This window comes from Argiope bruennichi, chromosome 11 (assembly GCF_947563725.1).
Source record: "Argiope bruennichi chromosome 11, qqArgBrue1.1, whole genome shotgun sequence".
Lineage (NCBI taxonomy): Eukaryota > Metazoa > Arthropoda > Arachnida > Araneae > Araneidae > Argiope > Argiope bruennichi.
The window spans coordinates 85,712,458-85,734,678 of record NC_079161.1 but is presented as its reverse complement, the minus strand read 5'-3'; positions in this window follow the sequence as shown (position 1 = coordinate 85,734,678).

Here is a 22,221-nt window from a genome sequence, read left to right as displayed (position 1 = left end):
TATATAAACAAAATTATAATCGCTAAAATCATTCGAATACATAATTACTAAGAATTTTCATGCTTTTATCCTAAAGTCGTCTCTGTTTTACTTTTTATAAGCATGGCAATTCAAAAACAATTTGAGCTATATAGATGAAATCTGGCTAATGTTCATAAGGCCAAATTTAAGTTTTCTACCAAATTTTGGAAAAAATTCCTTCTGAAGAAATTTGTTGGAAATTAATTTCCAAATATACGCAAACATGATAACTACAAAAACAAAAGAGCAAAATAGATGCAATTCAGCACATAGATTTATCATCTGAAGGGTATACGTGTGTTGTGGCTTGAACTTATGCAGAACTTTAAAATAACATTTAATGTTGTTTTATTTCAGTTATTTATTTATTTTTGTGGTTGTTTTGGGGCCAATAACTGGTAACCCGGATATTACCAGTTATAAAGCCTCGCACCAAATTAATTTTAATTATTAGAACTCCGTTACTTTAAATAATTTTGATCCATATTTTACTTCCAAATAATCTTTATTAAAGCTCTTAATAATCATACGCTTTTTTTCTTTTCTTTTTTTTTGAGCAAAAAAAACTGAATATCTTTTCGTTGCCATTCCAAAAATAATAATAAAAGAATAACAAAAAAAAAGGCATAAACTTTTACTTTAAAGTTCTTTATAAGTTGAAGCCATAACATGTACATCAAATCGAAAGTCAAATCCGTAAAACTATTAACGATTTAATGATCTGGACTTTCGCATACATATTGTTACGATATTTCCGAGGTTCGTTTGGATAGTGGGAGTTATATGGTGTGGAGAACACTCAATCAGCAGTAGAAAATGAAACAACGACGTTTATTGACACGAAGACACACAGGACAACACAAAGACGACAACTATATACAGCACACAATGATCTTCAGCCGAGACGTGCAGACAACAGCACACAACAGACTCTAAGGCGGACCGTAGCGCACAACTTAATTCAGCACTCACTTGACTCCGTCGCTGCTCCGCTAATCTCTGGAAGGCCAGTTCTTGCTGTCGATTCCGACTACTCTGCCCTAGCAGCTGCAGCCGCTTCCTTTTACAGGTCTCAGGAGGCGGGGCTAGACGCCTCTCAACCAATCGGGAACGTTCGAGGCGTATCTCCGTTCCTACTGGTCGAATTGGGAAAATTCTCGATGTTTCGGGTATAATCTATTTTGGCGCCAAAGTCGCCAAGTTTGTCGCTAAGTTCCGGGAGCCTCCGAAGCGACACCGGACTCCGTCCAATACCGATGACTATAAAACATTCTTTCCGATGGTGGAACTAACTATGCTGGGAAGCAGCATTACAAATTCGTAACATTATAGAAGTGAAAATTCAGAAATGTAGCAACTTAGATAAATGAAATTGGTTTTTCGAGCTGGTGACAACAAATGTAACTTTATATCATGTTATAATTTCAATCGACCAGAAGAAAGTCTTTCAAAATACATACTCGATTTTTTTATACTTGTGTGTTAATCGTATCTGGGTGATTAACCCCCAAATTCGCTCTACCATAAATATCATTCTTTACTAATTGGCATCGCCGCAGGAGAAATAATTTTGGAAATATCGTTTGAAATTTATGGAAAGAATGATATTAATTTTTTTTATCGGCAATGAATAGATTTCATTGAAATTGAACGATATATAAAGGAGAAGTACAAATAAATTTTATTTATTTAATAATTTTACTTTATTATTCAAGGGCTTTAGGGTAGAATTTTTTTTTCTGTTTCAGCAAATGCAAATACATTTTTTAGCTGTCCGACTCTTAAGTATCCATCATTTAACTGACCATGTAAAAACATGGATTTCTAGATTCAATCCGCACACTTAAAGTGTTTGATATTGTGCCTTGTTGATGGTCATCGGGAATCCAAGTCGAAGAAGGAATTGCAGGCGTTTGAAATCAAAAGGCATGTCGGTGAGGATAATAGGAATGCGTGGAATGAGCACATCTTCTGCAATCGACTTTCCGATAAGAATAGTTGCCTCGCTTTTTCCCGCATATTGGCATATTGGTCTTTTGATTCTGATGCGCGTGATCATGTAGCTTAATATAAACTTTGTCTTTATATAAACTTTGTCTTTATATAAACTTTGTCTTTATACAAACTTTGTCTTTATATAAACTTTGTCTTTTGATTCTTGCTGCATGTTCGTCTTGGGATTCAGAATTCGTAAACGATCTGCTTTATTGCTCACTTTTTGTTTCTCACTTGTTTGAGAAGCTCGAATTGACTTAATTCTACGTGCTGCGCTGGTAAATCTATTAAGTTACGAAAGTTTGGGGACATTTTTTTGTCGAAGCAATCAACGAGACATCTCTTGTATAAAATCGTTTGTCGATTCACTGCATAAATAGAAAAATTACTGTTACCACTAAAAATTTTCCATTATATTTAACTTAATAATAATTCTATTTTGTATGATGTATATGCGATTAACTCCGAATGACATGCGGTGTTTGCCTTTCATTATTCGTCTTTAGTCATTTATCCGTTTTAAACGATAACCTCCGCGCACGTGCAAGCAATAAGTTGTCAAAACGTCATAGGAATCGGTTGAAGAGTGCGGCAGCTCAAAAAGGTGCGAACAAACTCTCTATATGTGAATGTGTGTTTACCCAGTATTTGAGCTTCGATGACGAATTACTTCGTGAGAATAAAATTGCACGCATTTTTTCATGCATTTGTAATTATGAATAAACTGCGCACGATTTCCTTGCATAGGTAATTATGAATATAATTACACACAATTTGTATGCATGGATAACTCTAAATACAGTTGCATGTAATGAATATCTCATATTAATATATCTTTTATTTTATATATTACCAAGATATGATCAGGATATTATCATGATCATATTTACATGAAATTGCATTCTGTAATTCTGAATACAACTGTAAAAAATTCTCATGAGTGGTAATTCTGAATACAATTTCACAGAACTTTTATGATAGTTCTGAATATAACTGCACACTAATTTCTTGCATGGATAATAATATGCACAATATGTACATTACATATATTTAAGTTGTTGCAAAACAACATTTTTTATTGACTACATTCTTTACAAGCAATCATACTCTCAATATTACTAGGGGTGTTCAAATGAAAAAGTACGAAACGACATTGTGGGTATAAATGAAGTCTTTATTCAAAGTATACACCATAGGCCTGAGCACAACAATCCTATTGATCAACGAGCCGAATGATTTCTTGTTCCCAGAATTCCTGTGGCCGTGACGGAACCCAGGACTTCATAGCGTCTTTGAGCTCGCCTTCCAAGGTCCGCTACTTGTTCAATTCCTCAAGCACAGAAGAACACTTAACTCCGATGTGTACTGTGAGACACTCCCAAGAATACGCAGGTACATCAAGAATAAAAGACGGGGACTACTCTCGGAGGGTGTAGCTCTGCTCCATGATAACACGCGTCCACACGTCTCCAGGGTCACACACGCGAAACTGGCCAAGTTCAAGTGGGAGAAGCTCGACCATCCGCCCTCCAGCCAGGACATGTCGTCCTTCGATTTTCATGTGTTTGGTCTCCTTTAAAAACATCTGAAAGGGATGTATGGTGAACTCAAGAACGTTGTGAAGTGTTGTGTCTCGTCACAGCCATAGGAGTTCTGGGAACAAGAAATCCTTCGGCTCGTTAATAAATGGGATCGTTGTGCTCAGGGCTATGGTGTATACTTTGAATAAAGTCTTAATTTATATCAACAGTGTCGTTTCGTACCCTTTTATTTTAACACCCCTTGTATATTAAATGTAGAATTAACCAATATGGTGTATAATTTACCTTTTTCTTCGGAACATGATATGCTATAAAGAACTGCAAACAACAAAATTAATGGTATATATTCCTGCACGCTCCCCTGATTTCCTTAATTAAAATAATTAAAATTTTTATGAACGTTTATAAATTTCAAACGCCTGTTAAAAGAGCAATTCTTTTATATAAATACAATAAAGTGAGCAGAATATTCCATTTTCTGGTACGCTACAAATTTTAAATTTAAAGACGCTTACCGTGTCCGCTGATATGCATCTAATACAATGCAAATAAAGTTTCCAATTTGTTACTTTATATCACTATTTAACAAGAAGAGAGACTGTATCTTTAAGTGTTTAAAACATTCAAAGGATATCGAATTGAACACTTTTCTCCAAAGACCCAATTTAACTTTTTAAGAAATCCAAATAAAATGCTTGAATCATTTCGTACTTTCAATTCCATGAGCATAATTTCTGTTTCCCGTTTAAGAAATAATTAAAAGAGCGATCTCTGAAAAGAAGAAGAGAACTATGTCTTGATTGAATCATTGTTCGTGTATTAGTTTTAAATAATTATCAAAATAATTTCAATTCTAGGGGACGCTTAATTGAGGTTTGAAGAACAATGGCAAGTCTGACTTTTGAATAAACATGCAATAATCTATGCATTTTTGTATAAAATGGTAACTACTTTCATGATTTTCTTTTCTTAAGTTAAAAAATTCTGAAAGGAAAGTTTAATTTATTCACTTTATCTATCCATTTAATGGCATCACTTCTTTTTATTATGGATATTGTAGTATTAAGCTAAAAGAGAAGACAAATTTGCATCACAAAAAATTGAGCAAACGGTCACTGAAAACAAATTTTGCAATAAAGGGTGTTCCAAAATTAACTAAAATTTTGAATTTTCCACCATTTCTGTAGTAAAATGTTGGCAATCCCATCAAAAAACATTTGACATCTGATAGTTTAGGGTTAGTAATAATGGAACGTTTCACAATAGAACAACGTGTTAACGCAAGATTTGGATTTAATAATAAATACAGTTGTTTTTCCCTTTAATTGTTGAATTTCAATTTTTATTGAATCTTAAAGTACGCAGGATAGGGTTAAGTATGGAATAACGCATGGGCCAAATGGCCTTCAAGGCTTTCCTATCACATACTCTTTTGTCGAAATTTTCCATGACCATTTTGCATAAATGTAGCTGAATTTCATTGATGCAGCATTGAACTTCCTCCTTCAATGCACACGTGCTTGTGGGCATGATGGCATAAACATTTGACTTCAAGTAAACCCACGAAAAGAAATCCAGTGGTGTTAAATCATGCGACCTAGTGGGCCAATTCTCAAAGTTTCTAACTGTGGCTGCCAGATTTTCATTATTTCTGATACATTGTTCAACAATGAAAACACTTTGCTCTATCATGTAATTCTCTATTCTCACTCACCCTAAACTATCAGCTGTCAAAATGGTTTTAATAGTGTTAACAACTCTTTATTACACTAATGGTAGCAAATTCAAATCATGCATTCATTTTGGGTCACTCTTTATTAATACAATTATGTTAGTGATTTTCAATATTTTTGGTTAGTTTGTTGATGCAAAACGAAGATTGTTTCTTCCATTTTTGGCACAAGGAAATAGTTTTGAATAGTCCAATAAGTGATTTTTTCAACGTACAAATACTACTTATTTTCTAAGACATACTTTTCATAAAGTACTCTTAACTCTCAATTGGTGACGCTCGATAAAATTTCGATATTTGTTGTTAATTTTTTTATACAAAATGAATATTCTCCCTTTCATTTATGACACAAAGAATAGCTTTTTACCATGTCTCGGGACGAAGCTAGATAGATGTATGAAATGTTGGGCTTTTTTCTGCTGTGGTATCTTCCCAATACATTTTTTACTTTACTTGTTGAGTTAAATATGTATTCTTGTCATCAGGAACGATCGAATGAATCAAAGCGTCTGTCACTTACCTATAACAAAGTTGGATTGAACAAATAAATGAGTAAAAGGAATAAAATCATCCACATGATGAAGAAATAAGGTATAAACCTAATGGGTTTTAAGTTAATTACTGTTTAACATCTACTATGAGCTCCTTGTTCATTGAGACATAACAACACAATCAATAAAATATCTCGAAAGGCTATTCAAAATATACAAGGTAAAGCTTTTAAAAGGTTAAATAGAATATATTTACAATATTCAAAAATTATTTCATTTAAATTATTTATATTCATTCATAACTTAAAAATATCAATACTGAAAAGCCCGAAACGCCCATTCAAGGTAAATACAGAGGGCATCCCAGGCAACTGGATGTCACTGTAAAAATTTCTCCTCTTTTCGTTAATTATAACTGAATTAACGAAGTGCTTATTTAATCGTTAGATGCTTGGTCCCTGAGGTGCTCATTTTGATCGTTAGATACACTCACTCAGGTGAATTTCTGGTACAGCGAAGTTTTCTAAAAACTATCAAATGATATCCATGTATCATTAATTCATTGCCATCAGCTAAGAAGTTGACTTCTTTTAATGTATCAACCTCTTAAGAGCACGGGTTGTCACTGTATTTTGTAGGGGGGGGGGATTCTGAGGTCGAATAATCTAAAGGAATGTGAGGATTAACCCTCTCACTACCAACCCGACACAATTCGGCCTTGCAAGTTCTAAGCTAATGGACCTCTTCCTTTTTCAAACGAGTAATTCAGGATGAAAAGTAAAAGCATCCTTGGATAACTTTACATCCTGTACTTCTCTTTTGAAATAGAAATAACCCCAAATAGGAATATTATTATAGAACTTCCATGGCCGGTTTGGGACGGTTCAGCAGTGAAAGGGTTAAAAAAAAGGCTACCGTTTTAATACAGTGTTCATATTTTCAGAAAGAATTTGATTTTTATAGTAGAAGAAAAAAATTGTAAAGATGCTTAAATATCAAAGAACAATTAAAATTATTTCCAGCAAAATACTTCTGTAATAGTTTCCGCTTAAATAAGAAAAAAAATATTGTTGTCTACTGCAAATTATTTGATCTATTTAGAAATGCTTTGCTGAAAATTTTTGAAGAGTAAGGTTTTATATATTTTTTTCAAGCTTATTAAATTTTGTTCATAGAGATAAAATAAATGTCATCTTTCTTTTATTTATTTTTTATATTAGGTTGAAGAATTTTAGGAAACAGATGAAATTCCATTATTTATAAAGTAATTTTTTAAAACTTAAACTTTACAAGAATAATCAAGTTTTTGCGAAGGAATAGAAAAAAAAAATTGATTCACAGGATTTAATTTTAATACATTTTTAGTGAAGCTGTACAAATAAATAATTTCTTTATATAAAGACAAATTTCATAATTTATCAAAAACAAATAACAAAATAAATAGTTTATTGCATGTGCATTTTTTTTTCAAAAAGTTTTTTTTTTTTTTTTTTTTTTTTTTTACGTGGAATTTTGAAAGAAATAATCGGATTTCAAATAAATGGAGGAAAAGAATCATTCAATTTGTTGATTTTTATTCTAAAAAGAATTATATTCGAGTTCCCATAATATGGAACATTAAAAATAGACTGAAAATCTGTTTCTGAAATTTGAAATGAAAGTAAGTATTTCAATATAGGATCAAAGTATGTAATCCTGTTTTTATTTCTAAAAACACCAGTTTAAGTAAACATCAGTTCTATTGACAATATAAATTGTATTTAATTTGTATTAAATCTTTCAACATTTAAATTATATTAATAACTTAATGTTCATAATCTCCGTTAACAAAATGATTTTAGCGCCAAACTCTTTTTGGGCCAAAATCATTTTTTAAATACTTTTACGCATGTTTGCATATTCAGATCATGAACTTGATTTTCCTAGAAGAATCAAGAATCATGAAGTTACTGCATATTAAAAACAAAACTGTTCAGATATATTGCATTTTATTCATTATTTTTTGTTTTGTTTTATATTGTATGTTATTTATTATTTCATCCTATATAATGTATGTGACTTATTATTTCATGTTCTATATTGTATGCTATTTATTATTTCATCCTATATAATGTATGTGACTTATTATTTCATGTTCTATATTGTATGCTATTTATTATTTCATCCTATATAATGTATGTGACTTATTATTTCATGTTCTATATTGTATGCTATTTATTATTTCATCCTATATAATGTATGTGACTTATTATTTCATGTTCTATATTGTATGCTATTTATTATTTCATCCTATATAATGTATGTGACTTATTATTTCATGTTCTATATTGTATGCTATTTATTATTTCATCCTATATAATGTATGTGACTTATTATTTCATGTTCTATATTGTATGCTATTTATTATTTCATCCTATATAATGTATGTGACTTATTATTTCATGTTCTATATTGTATGCTATTTATTATTTCATCCTATATTATGTATGTGACTTATTATTTCATGTTCTATATTGTATGCTATTTATTATTTCATCCTATATAATGTATGTGACTTATTATTTCATGTTCTATATTGTATGCTATTTATTATTTCATCCTATATAATGTATGTGACTTATTATTTCATGTTCTATATTGTATGCTATTTATTATTTCATCCTATATAATGTATGTGACTTATTATTTCATGTTCTATATTTTATGCTATTTATTATTTCCTCCTATATAATGTATGTGACTTATTATTTCATGTTCTATATTGTATGCTATTTATTATTTCATCCTATATAATGTATGTGACTTATTATTTCATGTTCTATATTGTATGCTATTTATTATTTCATCCTATATTATGTATGTGACTTATTATTTCATGTTCTATATTGTATGCTATTTATTATTTCATCCTATATAATGTATGTGACTTATTATTTCATGTTCTATATTGTATGCTATTTATTATTTCATCCTATATTATGTATGTGACTTATTATTTCATGTTCTATATTGTATGCTATTTATTATTTCATCCTATATAATGTATGTGACTTATTATTTCATGTTCTATATTGTATGCTATTTATTATTTCATTCTATATAATGTATGTGACTTATTATTTCATGTTCTATATTGTATGCTATTTATTATTTCATCCTATATAATGTATGTGACTTATTATTTCATGTTCTATATTGTATGCTATTTATTATTTCATCCTATATAATGTATGTGACTTATTATTTCATGTTCTATATTGTATGCTATTTATTATTTCATCCTATATTATGTATGTGACTTATTATTTCATGTTCTATATTGTATGCTATTTATTATTTCATCCTATATAATGTATGTGACTTATTATTTCATGTTCTATATTGTATGCTATTTATTATTTCATAATATATAATGTATGTGACTTATTATTTCATGTTCTATATTCTATGCTATTTATTATTTCATCCTATATAATGTATGTGACTTATTATTTCATGTTCTATATTGTATGCTATTTATTATTTCATCCTATATAATGTATGTGACTTATTATTTCATGTTCTATATTGTATGCTATTTATTATTTCATCCTATATAATGTATCTGACTTATTATTTCATGTTCTATATTGTATGCTATTTATTATTTCATCCTATATAATGTATCTGACTTATTATTTCATGTTCTATATTGTATGCTATTCATTATTTCATCCTATATAATGTATGTGACTTATTATTTCATGTTCTATATTGTATGCTATTTATTATTTCATCCTATATAATGTATGTGACTTATTATTTCATGTTCTATATTGTATGCTATTTATTATTTCATCCTATATAATGTATGTGACTTATTATTTCATGTTCTATATTGTATGCTATTTATTATTTCATCCTATATAATGTATGTGACTTATTATTTCATGTTCTATATTGTATGCTATTTATTATTTCATCCTATATTATGTATGTGACTTATTATTTCATGTTCTATATTGTATGCTATTTATTATTTCATCCTATATAATGTATGTGACTTATTATTTCATGTTCTATATTGTATGCTATTTATTATTTCATCCTATATAATGTATGTCACTTATTATTTCATGTTCTATATTGTATGCTATTTATTATTTCATCCTATATAATGTATGTGACTTATTATTTCATGTTCTATATTGTATGCTATTTATTATTTCATCCTATATAATGTATGTGACTTATTATTTCATGTTCTATATTGTATGCTATTTATTATTTCATCCTTTATTATGTATGTGACTTATTATTTCATGCTCTATATTGTATGCTATTTATTATTTCATCCTATATAATGTATGTGACTTATTATTTCATGTTCTATATTGTATGCTATTTATTATTTCATCCTATATAATGTATGTGACTTATTATTTCATCTTCTATATTGTATGCTATTTATTATTTCATCCTATATTATGTATGTGACTTATTATTTCATGTTCTATATTGTATGCTATTTATTATTTCATCCTATATAATGTATGTGACTTATTATTTCATGTTCTATATTGTATGCTATTTATTATTTCATATATATATTGTATGTTATTTTTCTTGTTATACATTTTGTGTTATTTATTATTTCATGTTATAAACTGAGGACCAAGCATGCTTGGGAACTAAACACAGGGGCTTCCGCGTTAGGATTACCATCTTAAAAGGGACATATGCCTTGCATCCCCGCACCCTCGATGAAGAAAGCAGATATAGGCACTATAGGCCTTGTCTCACACGGGCTGTAGAGCCAGAGAGTGAGTTTATAAATTGTATGCTTTTTTATTATATTGCATATTATTTATTGCATGTTTAGCTTTACTTTCTTCTTGATTTTGTCAAATGGGCAGACAATGTTTCTTTCAAAATTCCTCTTTCCTTGGAATTAATAACGAAACTAAACGAAGTGATTAAATAATTGATGAAAAATTGAAATGTTCAAAATGTGGTAGAAATATATAAATTTTGAATAAAGTCAGTATACTTAATTTCATTTTGCGAGTTCAACTTCAAAATGTGGTAGAAATATATAAATTCCCTGTAAAGTCAGTATACCAAATTTCATTTGGCGAGCTCAACCTCAAAATGTGGTAGAAATATATAAATTTCGTGTAAAGTCAGTATACCAAATTTCATTTGGCTAGTTCAACTTCAAAATGTGGTAGAAATTTATAAATTTCGTGTAAAGTTAGTATACCAAATTTCATTTGGCGAGCTCAACTTCAAGATGTGGTAGAAATATATAAATTTCGTGTAAAGTCAGCATACAAAATTTCATTTGGCGAGTTGAACATCGAAATGTGGTTAAATATGTAAATTTTGTGTAAAGTTAGTATACCAAATTTCATTTGGCGACTTCAAAGGGCGTTTATGTTATCGTGTAAAAAACGTAATTCTAAAAATATGTTTTTCGAACTCTTTAAATTCTGAAAAGTGGTGATTTGCCAAAGTTTGGAGTTCGAATATTTTGAAATTTAGAATAATTTATCTTTATTTCGAATGAGAGGACAAAACAAATTATGACTTAATTGATAACTTCAAAAATAATGAAATTAAAATCCCACTAACAATATCCAATTACTTGTATATATTGAATCTAGGTGTAAGAGGACAAACTGATACTGAAGTTTAATATACAATGTGATTATAATTGAATTTCCCCTATAAACAGCATCCTACAACACAAACGGACAAACGGATTGCAACGGAATTTTGTATATAGACTATACAAGAGATGCACACACGGAATTTCGAAAAAAAAAGTTCCAAAATGTCCACCAGAGGGTGCTTTTTCAAGAAAACATTAAATTTAACACAATAAACGACCAAATGGAATACAAAAACAATGTTAACAATCTAGAACAAGAATCTTGAGTAATGAAATGTAAAGCCGCGAATAGCTCTCAATTCTAGGGAAAAACAAGTCGAGATTTGAATGCTTTCGAAGAAGAGGAAGCTTTATGCAACACAGGTTAGGGCATGAAACCTTTGCAGTCATGTTTTATGTCGATGTTTCCGGCTGTAATGGTGACTGTATCTTTAACTGAACGTGTGTTATTGGTGAAGATGATGACGGAATCTTGCTGCGATGTTGTTGCGACATTGAATTCCATAACGCTTCATGTGCGAAGAATTACAACTGATCAATTGCGATTTATTGCTAAACACACTGTCCATCGACATGAAATTTTGTAGCTGAATGAGGGTGGTCACATGGAGCATCTTTCCTTCCATCCTCCTGGACGCGATTAACAACTGCTCCTCTTGTGCAATTTCGTCCTAATATGTTCTTGTTTATGAAAATTGAACTGGTCGACCCCCGCCCCACCCCTCAAGCAGCGTACTATTATTTTTCCTTACTTTTACTTATCGTGGTTCGATAACAAGGTGATCAGAAACTAGTCAATAAATGTTAATATTGCTTCTTTATTCCGTTTTGGTCATTTATTGTGCTAAATTTATTGTTGTTTTTTTTCGGAAACGGTGCCCTCGAGTGGACATTTTTGATTTTTTTTTTTGTCGAAATTCTATGAGCGCATCTCGTGTATAGTATATATATGAAATTTCGTTGCCATTCGTTCACCCTTTTGCGTTGTATGCTGCAGTTTATAGGGAAAATTTAATTATAACCACCCTGTATATGTTTTATAAATTCTTATTTGAAGAATCGATAGCATATTCTTTCACTGAGTTCATTCCCTTTTTCTGGTGAGAGATATTAGTCAAATAATTAACACTAAATAGAACACATTTAAATGACATTACTTTTTGAAGTGAATGTTAATATTTACCGATTTACTTCAAAACTTACCTTATGATCTCCTTTATCTCAGAACGCGACATTTGGTTTTGGTAATGGGTAGAAATTGATTAAAGGCGGAATATTTCTCATAAGACCTTAGAACTGAGGAGTTCTCCTCTCCCTTCAATTAGTCTCTATTTTAATAAACCTCCTTTAAACAAACATTCAAAATGAGTAATTATTAATATTTCGTGCACGAATTACTCTCCAGCCATTAAAAGGGAAGCACAAATGTTGCCAGAGGAATTAAAAGCCTAGAAGGATTCGAGCTTAACGTGTAATTGTTGGAATGAATTAAAAACAAAATAATTCAAGTTCGAAGGGAAACGTTGATTTGATGTTCCTGAATTGTTTTGGAAGCTTTGAGTATATTCGTTCCTTTGCTATATGATTAAAAGTAGGACATTAGAGAGAATGTTTATTCTGTTTTAGTATAATAATCTTTGGTAATATATTAATGAACAAAGTAACATTCTATACATATGCCAAAACATTTTTTCTCTGATAACCACATTGTTTGGATTGTTATGTGTATATATTTTAGATTTAATGCTATTTTTAATTGAAATATTATGGTTATCACATTTTTTCAAATTAAATTTCTTTAAATATTCTAATTTAAATACATTTGAAAACTTGACTGTATTGTCGAAAGTGCATTCTTTTAAAGTGAACTAACTGAAGATGTTAAAAATAAAATGCAGGATTCTAATTCAGAGCGCGTTTTCAAAATGGCTCGAAATAATTTTACTATATATATTATTTCCTTAATTGTAAGAGCATCCCAAAATAAAAGACAAATATAGAAAATTTTTATAGAATTATTTATAAAATTAAGCAAGAAAGTAAAAGTGTTTTGTAAAGATGATTTTTTAATAGTTATTTGAAATTAATAATAATTGTAATATATATATGAAATAGGAACATAATTTATTTAAAAATGGGAAATAGACAACATGATTAAGAGAGTTTAAGATAGAATTTGCAGAAATTTCATGTGCAAATTGTCTGCATTATATAATTAAAGAGAATTGTTCTATATCATTTTCAATGTATTTAAAAAATTTAAATTTTCATATGAATTGTTTATAAAACACCTAATACCAAACCAGTGGGGGTGGTCCTCCTAAAACTTTCTCGCATACACTTTAATATAAGTGCTATAGCATAGAACGTCTTGCATAGCATTGGTATGTAATAGTTACAAAATACTAACCTTTGACGCGAATTCGGCATTTTTATTGAATCTGTAGTGTCATCTGTGGCGATTAAATTCTACCATGCGGTTACTAATATCTGAAAATTTAATCAGTATTGTCGATGCATTTTTGGAACAAAAATTTGTTACAAAATTACATTTGTAAATACAAAATCCCATGCCAAATTTATAATATTTTATTCATTATTTTTTTTAATTATCTCAATTATGTTTTTCTGAAAGAACAAATAGACAGACGTTCAACTTCTCATTGGATTTGGCCTCGAACTCTGATTGGTTTCTAGACCATAAATGTTAGTATTTGTACAATATTTATCTATCTAGCTGCCTTCGTTTTATTTATCATGTTAACTTATATTTGAAGAGTAAAAACTCCTCTTAGCGAATTTTGCTCAAACTTTTAAAGAAATCTACAAATTTGGTGAAAAGACTGTATACCATATTTCATATATCTAGTTCAAAGCGTTTTTCAGTTATCTTTGTCACAGACAGACAAATAAGCATCCTTCAGAAATATGTTTTTCGAACTCAGAGAGGAAATTTGTCAAAATCCCGAGTTCGAATTTTTTGGAGATCACCATAATTTCTATATACTGCATAGAAGAAAGTAAAAATAACATTTTGTATTTAGGTACAACTTTTTCTTTTCTACTATTCTAGTAACTGTACAGGTTTTCAGAGAAAAATATGCTTTCAAAACAGTATTAAAAGCCTAATTATTATTTTTATTATTTTCGTATTAATATGTTTAATGTTATTTAAAAATATTTATAAAAATTAAAAATTCTTAAAATATTAAATATATATATTTAAAAAAGTTATTCTCGTGTATGATTTTACTTAAAATAATACTCAAATTTTAACTCTGGATTTATATTTCCCTTACTATTTCAATAAAAAAAAAGGAATTGGAAGGTTTTTAGTGTTAAAATATTTTTTTGAAAATTTTCAAAAATATCTTTTCATTTAATCCTTTTTTATTCATATAGTAAGATCCTTCAACGTAATAAATAAATTCCCAAGATTCAGCTATTTGTCAAGATTTAATAATAAATGCTGCAAGGAGTTGATGAAAACCTACATTCTACTTACATCGGAATTTTATAATATAAAACTTCTGAATAAAATATATATGTACTGAAAAGAAGAAAGAAAAATTTCTGTCTTTATTTAAAGAGGAAAAATGTTTTAGAAGTTCGTTGAGAGCTAGCTTTATTGATGTTGATATTTAAGCAGTTCTTTAAAAATGAAGAAATGTATTAAAGTTCGGATATTTTCAAAAAAAAAAAAATCTAGCAAATTTTGAGAGTTTAAATTATATTTTTGTTTAACGAAACAGAATAGATTTTAGTGTTTATTATATAGAATAGATTAAGTGTTGCACTCATATCAGATAATCACAAAATCATTTAGAGCTTGTGTTTGTGATTTGTTTTTGTTTCAGTCTCGTTTCCTAAAATAAAGTATAAAAGACAAAATATTGTATTTATTGATAAATAAATAAGTATAAACTAAGATTTCTAACTATTTAAAGTTTAAATTTTGTTATTAATTAATTATTTAATCACTTAAATTGTTTATCCAGCAATGACTTTATCAAATCACAAATATTTTAGAAAGCGAATGGGACGATCTTTCCTCAAGATTTCCTCAAGAACAACTAATATAGTATAGTTACGTAAAGTACAATATTAGTCCTGAGGTTGTATGGTGGAAAACTCCAACAAGCTCAATAATGAATAAAGATGCTATATTCCGCACAAAATCAATAAATATAGGTAATAAAACACAACTGATTTGTGTCATGAACAGCATTTGCAGTAAACAACAGCAAATTGCTATTAAGAAAACGTAACTGCACAAAGTGTTTAGACAAACTTCGCTGAATTACTTGCTTCATATCAACTCAACTATATATCTTCACAGGACTGATCAATTCTTCAATTTCATCTATTTGCTTTTTTCTGTTTCCATAACAAAACAAAGAAGCTTCTGAAACAAATTGTAAAATTCGAATCCATATAGTAATATCACCAAGATTCTGGAATATTCTGTGTCCTTCGTTTTTAACATCAAAATCATCAAATTCGTAGCTATATCGCCAAATACTTGCCAGCTTAAGGTAATTATTGACCCCGCATCCATTCAGCAGCCATTACTATCTATGTTAACTATCTTTCTTACCCAAATATTTATTACATGATAAAACAGTATTGCAAATTCGTAATAATATGATGTAGTTTGTGTTTCATAGGGAAAAATAAATCAGTATGAATTTTTAGTATCCCTTTCTAGCATTTTTATCCAAAAAAAAATTCACAGATTGAAAATATTAGAATAACTTATAATCGTTCCAAACGTTTACTTTCTATTACCTGCTAAGCAATTATCTATGTACACAGGATGAAAATACTCCTCAATTTTATCTTTATGCTTTTTATTGTTGCCATAACAGAACAAAGAAGCTTTTAGGACAAATTGTTAAATTCAAATCCTAAAGGTGATATCACTAATATGTTCGAATATTCTGTGCCCTTCGTTTTTGTCGTCAAAACCACTAAATTCGTAGAAATATCGCCAAATGCTCGCCAGTTTAAGAACAATTCAGTTAATCATTGATTTGGCATCCACTCAACAATCATTATTATTTATGCTAATTAATAGTTTCTTACCTGAAAATTTACTGTACGATGCAAATTCGTATAATATGAGGCAGTTTCGTACAATATGAGGCTTAATGAAGAATGAGTATGAAAATGGCAGGATAACATATTACGCGTTTCCTTATATAATCTGCTCATCAAAAGTTTGTATTAACTCTTATATCGCAGAATTCACATTTTGCTAACGGAAATAGTTTAAATTGATTGAAGATTGAATACTTTTCACTAAACACTGAAAGATTGGAGCGAATCTAATATTCCAAATGATAGCTCCTGTAGTCACTTCTTTAAACAAATAGACAGAGATAGTAATTATTAATATTTTTCTCCCAAATTACTTTCTAAACATTAAATGGTGAGCATATTTTGTCAAGGGAATTGAAAGTCCAAAACGACACCATCTTTGCAAGTGAATGTTTTAATCAATTAAAAACAGGCGTAATTGAAAATTCGATAGAGAATGCTGTATTCAATGTTTTTACGATCAAACCCTGTTTCCATTTTGTTTAATTGCAAGCTTCAGAATGAAAACTATGTTTACTTTATTAGCTCTCTCAAAATTTCATATTTTAGATTTGTGGTTAGGTTTTTGCATATTCTTCAATGTATCTTCTCTTTAATTACTAATGCCTCTCACTGTTATATGTCACAAAATGTCATGCTTTTAGCATAATTAAAATGATTAACTGAGCAATATGTTTCTTTATTGTTATATTCAATGTTAAATATGATATGAAAAGATAATTTGACTGTTCTGAAAAATGTTTGTGTCATCTTCCCTAATTTTCAATTTGTGACAGCAATTAACCGTAGTGTTATCACTTGGGGCTTTTATGAAATTTCCGGTTGTCTTTTTTTCTAGATGCTTACTAGAAATTATTACTTCTATTACTGAAGTCCATTTTTTAGACCGAATTTAAAATGTTGTATTTAAAATTGATGCGGGTTTTAAAAATTGTTACCGAGTATTTCCATCAAATCTTTTCAGAAGGTAACAAACCATTTTAGATTAATTAAGCTAATAACATGAAAATGACTATTTCAATAATTGCCATTTAAAATGAAGTTGCTGTTTTTAAATGCTAAATTTTTCACTAGAAATTATTCCAAAAATTTTAAGAAGTAAAATTTATTTTCAACCATCGCTTCAAAAAATAATTTTAATGCAAATAAAAGTCGTTGTGGCAATGCATCTTCCACATCTGGTTGTAAACAATCGGGAAAAATCCAACCAAATTTTGTTCACTTATTATTTAAAACCAGCGAATAAACTCTGTAACACTTTAAGTGAAACATTCAATTAATTAGAAATTCACCAGAAAATTATCCTCAGCAATTACAGTATTTGATTGGAACATTTATGAGTTTTCGTTTATTTTGTCGAGATATTTGTTAGAAGCTATTGTATTCTCTGAAGTCCAGCTTTTAAACCGGATTTAAGATGTTTGATTTAAAATCTGTGCCGAGATTTAAAATTTATTACCGAGTTATTCCAGTCAAATATTTTTTAAAGGAACGAACCATTGTCGATTAATTGAGCTAATACCATGTTAACGAATATTTCTATAAGAGAAACATTTAAAATGAAGTGGCCTTTTTTAAAGGCCACTTGTTTGATTAAAAATTATTCCTAAAAATAATATAAAAACGATGACATTAATTTGGATCAATGCTTCGAATTTGCATTGATCGATAATAGATTCAAATTAATTTTATCCAGTATCTGTAGACATTATTATTATTATTACGCAGACGGAGACATGGAGTCAAAATGACTCAATTGTTATTTTTCTTTTTTGCAGTTTGTAAATAGCATTGGGAATTATTTTGGTAACACAATACATTCTGGAAATCATGTAGTTTCCGAAAATATTAACAGTATTAATACAACAAATATTAAATGTTATAATATTAAATGTTAGAAAGATGTTTTAAGAAAAACCAAAACGATCATTTAATGAATATTTACTTCGTTTAGACATTATGGAATTACACTAATGTTAATAAATATTCGAATTTAACGAACAAAAATGAAGGATATAATACTTTAAAATATTATTTTTAGAAATATTTCTTTATTCTGTTTGTATTATTCAAATTAAAGACAGTTTTGGAGATATGGAGTCAATAACTCTTTAAATAACAACAAAAACTTTGAAAAAGAATAACTCGGTTATACGCAAATGTCCATACTTTTGCCAAAATACTACTGAACGAAAAACTTGAAAATACTGAGTAGATGATTATATTAAAGGACAAAATATCACGTGATAATCTTAATTAATGAAAAACGCGGAGTCACTTCGACTCCCGTCTCCGTTAACGGGTTAATGTAAAAAAAAAATCATTGTGTCTATGCTTACACGTTCCATTCGCCAAAAAATGCGTCGCATTTCACCAAACTTTTTTCATTTATTATTTAAAACGTGCGAAATATATTATTAAATTTTAAAGGAGCGAAAGTTAATTAAATATTAAATTAATTAGAAATTAATTGGAAGATTCACTGCTTTTTTGTAATAATTTCGGAAAAAAAAATAATCAGCAAGAAATAATTTCATACCATTCTAAAATTCTAAATATTACATCTTCGATTACACCAATTATATTTCCTTGAAATTTTATGGATTTTCAAAATTTAATGAATAACTTATTAGACGCAGACGATTTAGGAATAAATAAATTTATAGATACTCGTTTGCTAGGAAACGGTGAGATTTTCGACTTTTATTTTTGACATTTTTTTTTTTATAATATATATTTTGGCGATATATTTGAATGATTTTAAAAGAATTCTAGAAAGTTTATTTAATAGGATTGAGAAATGATTTGCAGTAAAATTTTTAATCTTTACTCACATCTTCTACTAAGTAATAAATAAGTAATTTTATAATTAAGATGAGTTTAGGAAGAAATTCAGTGAAGAAATTTAATGAAGAAATTCAGATTTACTTAAATAAAAAAAAATGTGAATATTTTAATAAGACGATGAGTTAAAAAGTTTTGAAAGTAATCATGTTCGATTGATAATCTATTTTTAATTAAAATATTTCAAGGGATAAAATAATTTTTATGTTATAATATTTTATTTAAAAGAAGTTTTTACCTAAAAATGTTAGATGAGGCATTTTTTTTTTAAATTTCGAGAAATGCCGGCTGTATTAGCGCTTAAGATATAAATAATAAAGCATTTAATTAAATATAGCAATAAAAGTATTAATCAAAATAAATAATAATAAAATAAACAGTATTTAATTAAATATAAAAGATATTCATATCACAACAACATTAGAGATGAATTTCCAGAACAGGGCACAAGACTATAATCTTTTGAATTCAGTTGAAAAAGTCTGAAAATACTTTTAATGAAGCAGAGATTATAAGCGGGAAATGAAAATTAAGTCAAATCTAATTAAGTCCGAATTATATAAATCATTAATATAGTTGCTGTATTCTTTTCGGAAGCATTAACTAAATTTGAAACCTGCCAATTTAATTATTATTTGGCATTTGTCAGTTTGACTATAAAATTTGATATTTCTACTTGATTAAATATAACACTTGGCAACCTACAAGCTAAACACAACAACTTCTATATTCAATATTAGCCGTTTTTGACGACCAACCTGTTCGCCAATCTTAATATTAGGGGATAAAATCAATTAAACGTTTTATTGAAACGTTGTCTTTTAATAGTTTCTTCATTAAAATATTTTTAAGCATCATATTTTGATATAATTTATTCATATTCTTTAAAAAGGCATCAAGCCGTAATGTACTATGTGTCTTTCTAATTTTCTGTCAGCTTTCGTAAAATTTCTATTGTAAATTAAAGTGGAAATGATTAAACTGCAATTAATATAAAAACATCTTTTGCTGAAACGCAGCATTGTTTTAAATGTGAGCATTTAAATCTTATGTGCACTACAGAATTTCTTTCATAATTTATGTTATCATTTAACAAAAATTTCTCACATTCCTGGTAAAATTGAGTTTTTAGTCGTATTTTTAAAAAGATTTAAATTATGCGAACTGCAATATTTTATTTTGTTTCAGTCTATAAATATACTTCAAAAAATTATGAAGTCTAAATTTTATATAGTCATTTGATCCTAAGGAATCATATTCTTAATACTTCAACTTTTAAATAAGTGAATGAACATTTCTGAATCGTCTGTTATCAGATTTGATCAATTTATAAATATCAAATTTAGAATCAATTTATGAATAGCAATAATTTAGAACAATCGGCATTTTTATAATTTTTGGAGCAATCAGATTTAGAGAAATTCTAGATGCTGATTGGTGTATTATTTTTGTGACGATCGATGTAGTGGTCGGAAATTGCCCTTTTTTATTGGATAGTGATATTCAAATTTTCATAAATCAGTCAGTATTATTGACTGTTTTAGTAGATTTGTCGTGCAATTAATAATAATAATGCCTTACTTTAATAGTTTTAGAATATCATTATGAAACTTTTCTTAATTTAATTAATTTTTTTTTTTCATATAAGAAGCATCATTTGGTAGTAACAATTTATTTAAAAATTCCCTAATATTTATAACATTGAATTATAAACAAAAGACAAATATTTAAAAATAATAGTAGTAAAAAAATTGGAAATTTATGTTTATATTTTTCAAATTTTTATATCATAACATAAAAAATTCTATGCTTATGACATTTTATTAGAAACTAGTATTGAATATCTTTCTTTTTATATGTAACAACTCGGAAATTTTTTCAACAATGCCGCTTTTAAAAAAATTCCACTAATTGACTTTCCATGCTTTAAAGAAGCTAACTTAAATATGCTTTATTGAATACGGATATTTTGTTCTTTTTTTAAATTGGTCATTTGTAAATTACCTAAATTTTCATTATCTAATCTAATAAAGATTGGTTTATAATGTTGTATTTAACTATGTGATTAGGAAAATTCCAGAAACTTCTTAATGTAGAATGAATTAAGTATGTGTTTTAATTGTTTTGAATATATCTCATTAATAAAATTCATCTTTGATAACAGAATCTGGGAGATTTCCCTTTATATTCATTTTACAAAATTTTCAATTTTCCAATAAATAAATCTGTTTTTTAAAATTGAATTTAATCAACATTTAATATAAAATTAATACGAGTTATTTATCTTAAATTTCTAAACCAAGGAAATGATGAAGAAAATAAAATTCAGGAATTGCTCTAACAATTTTCTACGAAATAATATACGCTTCACTCTACCTTTTATAGATGTATTTAAAATAATTGACAAATCCAAAAACCCGTTCAGATCCAAGAAATGGCCGATTTTGTACTTCATTTTTAAAAATCTAGGGACCATGAATTTCTCTACTAAAACAATATTGTCGAAATCGGTACAGTGATTTTGACTGGTGCACTCTGTCGTTATATTTTTCCATAGAAAATACATCACGCAATATTTCTGACGTATTTCAAAAATGAAGGAAAAGGGATGGCAGCTGAACAATGCTGACACACCTAAAGTTCATGAGGGATTGGTAGTTGGATCATTGGTTTTTCTTATTGTTTGTAGGTGACTGCATTGAAAAACCAATTTTTTTGTGTGAAATTATGAATCTTTTTTTTAATAAATGTTCTTAATGTTTGAACAGGTTTCTGTATGAAACTGTTAGAACTTTGTAAGTCTGTTGTTTGGGAAGTTACACAGATTTTTATATTTGCAATTAT